Below are 4,824 nucleotides of genomic sequence, written 5' to 3'. Positions count from 1 at the left end.
AACAGCCGGCATTGTAGTCTACTCTCCCAGGATCAGGAAACAGTCCTCCATAAAATGTGCTGCACACATCTGAATATTTGGGTTGAACTGTTCTGTAACAGTGTTGTAAATACAACTTAACCACTGATTTCTAGTCGTGTCCATTTTTGGAAGAACAAACTAAGTATTTTCGCTTTCACAACGAAACACAGTGTCACACACGGTGGCCTAGAGTGAGGAACGGCTGGCGGGCTAGCGTGAGCAGAGGCGGGCAGGCTTGAGAACGGCTTTGCCTTCAATTTAAAGGATAGTGTAGATCATAACTAAAGTGGTCAAATTATTATTATTATTATTATTATTCATACCAATGTACATAGTTCTGATGTATTTAATAAGACTGAAAATTACTTATTCAATTTAAAAACAATTACTTACTCTAATGAAAGGGCCCAGGGAGGCATAATTAAATGGTTTGTTGTTTCTTGTTACAATAATAATAATTATTATTTTGATAATTTACTAAATTAACACATTTTAACAACTCTGCTATTACTATTAATATTTTTCGCTCCTACTCACTGTATAAACGCTGAGCCTAAACACTCTGAACTGTCAAATAAGAACAAATATGCAAATTAAGCAGTCATTAATTTCTATAGAATCTGCTAGTGCAGAAAAAAATGGAGAAGAAATTAGTCTTCAAAAAAAGCAAAAAGCACATTTATCAAACCTGTAGATTGCAGTTTAAATTGTTCATTATGTTTGCTATTGCCAAGTGTGGGGTTTCTGATTGGAAAAATGTGCACGTTATGTCACACTCGCTGTGCATGGCTCTGACTGTAAGGAATACAGATGGAACAAAACAATATGCTGTTTAAATTTTTTACCCGTTTTTCACTCTGATGATGAATTTATTTCCACATCCTGACTTTGCTGTGATACTGGAGCACGTGCTTTTCCACCCGCGTACGGCCTGATGCAAACTCCTCCAGTGCAGCTGGTAATGGAAACTGCGACACCGGCTGCCACTTCAAACACATGCTGAGATAAAAGCCTGACAGAAGAGCATCTCGCTCTGCGTGCTTTTATATCTCATTCAGAACTATTGCAAAAATCTCTCTTTCTCACATACCAGATCCTCCTCAACCCTCACCACAGCCTTCATGTAGATTACAGCCGCTTGATCTTGAAAGTCAACAACTGAAACAACATCCCATTTCAGCTGACATCATCATGACGGCACGGGAGGAGAAAATAGCCAAGCATGTTTCAACCACTTCCCTTCAAGCACCTGTCTGCTGCAAGCCGTGACCACCACAAAAAACAAGGCTGTTTTTCCTCCCAAAACTCCATGTTCCCAAATTAACCTGCTTAGGACTCGCTGGCTTTATGCTCTTTGAGGAAAATCAGAGGGGTTGTCATTGTGTTTGAGGCATATTTAAGTTGTTAATTTTTCATTTTAGATTTTTTTTAACCATTTCAGAATACAAATTTTAAATTAAGTCAATGCATTAATTACTTTTTTTCATAATCAGTTGTGAAATTAAATAGCAATTTCTGAGTGAAAATTGTATCTATATCACTATATATATATATATATATATATAAATTCCCAATTTATTTACTTGCCGTTATCCAAGCATGATGGGAATTTCAGTAATGTCAATCTGATCTCATCATAAAACGTAACAATTTTGAACAAGTGAGATTCGCACTAAAACGTACGATTTTAGGAAAACCGTCACGTGGGTATAAGCAGATCGTACATATATATACATTCTTACGAATTAGCCATGAACTCGCCAAAACTTCATTACGAATTGCCATGAGATTGTGTTGGTAATATCAACCGCAAAAATTAAAGTGACTTGACTTTTCTGTAAAAATTTGTTAACTGGTAGATTCACTGAAAAATGTACATGATTTTATCTACACTGAATCAAAATAATACCTAATACCTAAAGCATGCTGGGAACTACGTTTTTAGGCATTCCAAGATGACCACATAAAAATGTAACCTTTTTTCAAGGTGGCGATTTCATATGAATTTGTACGATGCGAGTCTTACAAAAACATGACATTTTTAGAAAAAAAAATTATTATGAAGGTCCACCCCAAACATAACCGTCACTTGGGCATAAACATATCGTATGAAAACATACAAATGAGATTGTACAAAAATCTTATGAATTACCCACCAATTCACCAAAACTTGGGTACGAATTGTCACGAGATTGTGTTTAGTAACGTTAACCGCAAAATTGAAAGTAACTCGACTACTCAGTGGAAATTAGCTTACTGGTACATTCACTGAAAAAAGGTGTGAAATTTACATGATTTAGATTCCACACAAATCAAAATAATACCTAATAAATTTTTTCATGAGATTGTGTTGTTAATGTCAATAGCAAAAGTGAAAGTGACTCGATTTTTCAGTGGAAAAAGTTGTTGAATTTACATGATTTAATCTTTACATAAATCAAAATACCTAATTTCAACATTACTCTCCCCATTATGCTATCCGAGCATGCTGGGAACTACAATTTCAGTAATGTCAACATGATTTCATGAGAAAACGTAACTATTTTACAAGGTGGCAATTTCGTATTAATTGCCCCTTCCCGTCCCCCTCCCCCTTGAGGTCTTTGACGTCTTTTCCTGTTTCTTAGTGTTGGGGAGTGAAAGCAGCAACGCTACTAACTAAACATTCATCAGGAGTGTGACAGCAACTCAGCTGCTCTCCACACACAGTAGCTTTTCTAGTAACTAGCAGTGTAGTGTGACATTTGTTGACTTCTTTGGGTACACCTTTACAGTCGTGTGAACTGAGGCATTAATCAAACCTGCTCTGCTAAAACATCCACACACATGTGGCTCTGGGAAGTCTATTTTTTTTCTAGTTAATCAGTTTGTTGTTTTTGAAGCAAATTCTGTGGCACTGCTGGTTACCCAGCATGCTTTGCGGCTGGGGTCAAATCCTAACGAGTTTGATCTGATTACTTCCTTGGACTATAAAAGTGTGTGAAATGAGTTTAGAGGGGTGTCATAGTTCAATATAGAGTAGTTGCAGATTTCAATGCAATATAGCACGTTATAATGTGTGTTACCATTGTTGAGATTTATTGTCCAAATATTTTAGTGTTGAATTGCTGATGGTTGTTTTTTTCATTCTTTTTTTCATGGTTATATCTGCTTTTATCATGATTCTTACTGCTGATATTATAGCATGACATCAACAAAGTCATCCTAAATATAACAAACATAACATTTTGTTATTATATAATTATATATATATATATATATATGATTAGCATATATGATGACTGTGATAGCACACGCACATCATGGAGTCTATTTGGCATCTGCATTTACATCTGCAAGACGCATTTTTTAGAGTGTTTTCTCATATGCAATACGTCTATAGGATGTTTCCTATTAGATGTCAAATAGACATTTAGAAAATCTTTAAGATGTTTCTGATTTAGAATGTATGTACAAATGACATCTTAAAGACGTCTATCAGATGTTTGTATACAGCAGATGCTTTCCAGGTGAAGCAATCTTTAACAGACATACAGTATGCATACATACATATATATATATATATATACAGGTGCATCTTAATAAATTAGAATGTCGTGGAAAAGTTAATTTTATTTCAGTAATTCAACTCCAGAAGATAATCATTGACACCCTTCACAAGGAGGGTAAGCCACAAACATTCATTGCCAAAGAAGCTGGCTGTTCACAGAGTGCTGTATCCAAGCATGTTAACAGAAAGTTGAGTGGAAGAAAAAAGTGTGGAAGAAAAAGATGCACAACCAACCGAGAGAACCGCAGCCTTATGAGGATTGTCAAGCAAAATCGATTCAAGAATTTGAGTGAACTTCACAAGGAATGGACTGAGGCTGGGGTCAAGGCATCAAGAGCCACCTAGAGAATCTATGGGGTGTTGTCAAGAGGAAAATGAGAAACAAGAGACCAAAAAATGCAGATGAGCTGAAGGCCACTGTCAAAGAAACCTGGGCTTCCATACCACCTCAGCAGTGCCACAAACTGATCCCTTCCATGCCATGCCGAATTGAGGCAGTAATTAAAGCAAAAGGAGCCCCTACCAAGTATTGAGTACATGTACAGTAAATGAACATACTTTCCAGAAGGCCAACAATTCACTAAAAATGTTTTTTTTATTGGTCTTATGAAGTATTCTAATTTGTTGAGATAGTGAATTGGTAGGTTTTTGTTAAATGTGAGCCAAACTCATCACAATTAAAAGAACCAAAGACTTAAACTACTTCAGTCTGTGTGCATTGAATTGATTTAATACACGAGTTTCACAATTTGAGTTGAATTACTGAAATAAATTAACTTTTCCACGACATTCTAATTTATTGAGATGCACCTGTATATATGATTAGCAAAATATGAGTTTCTGTTAGTTACTTTGTTTTCAAGTTTGTAGCACTTTTTTAACTAATCTTTGTGAAATAGCCATCCGGATTTATCATTTGAAAGATTTACACATTTAAAAAGATGTAATCCTCTTAAAGCTTCATTATAGTTGGCTACACTACAAAATGTAGCTAACTACTTTTTCAGAAGGTTAGTTTGACTGTAGCTTGAAGCGTTGGAATAGTGGCTACAGTTTCATAGTGGCTTCCAACCCTGGCTTTGGATGAAAGCTACTTGTTCAGCTATCTGCTAAATGAATGCATAAAACTGTGTTTGAGGCATTTGACTCTTAAAATGCTAAAATGTAAGGCAAAACACAAACTGAGCTTCTCTAAAGCTGTCAACATGAAATCAAAATGAACATAATGACATTTTTAATGCATGCTCCTAGTA

The 4,824-nt window shown here is 35.6% G+C and overlaps 1 long non-coding RNA gene across 1 annotated transcript in view; it reads left to right on the top strand.

Moving 5' to 3' along the window:
• LOC107585468 (uncharacterized) overlaps positions 1 to 4,824 on the top strand; it is a 14,619-nt gene that overhangs the window by 6,286 nt on the left and 3,509 nt on the right. The window contains exon 2 of the long non-coding RNA XR_001609247.1: positions 3,772 to 3,777. This is a non-coding gene — a long non-coding RNA (uncharacterized lncRNA). The remainder of the gene's footprint in view (positions 1 to 3,771; positions 3,778 to 4,824) is intronic.

The sequence above is a fragment of the Sinocyclocheilus grahami genome, unplaced genomic scaffold (genome assembly GCF_001515645.1).
Source record: "Sinocyclocheilus grahami isolate Dianchi unplaced genomic scaffold, SAMN03320097.WGS_v1.1 scaffold70.1, whole genome shotgun sequence".
NCBI lineage: Eukaryota > Metazoa > Chordata > Actinopteri > Cypriniformes > Cyprinidae > Sinocyclocheilus > Sinocyclocheilus grahami.
This window is presented reverse-complemented; position numbering and strand designations above follow the sequence as displayed.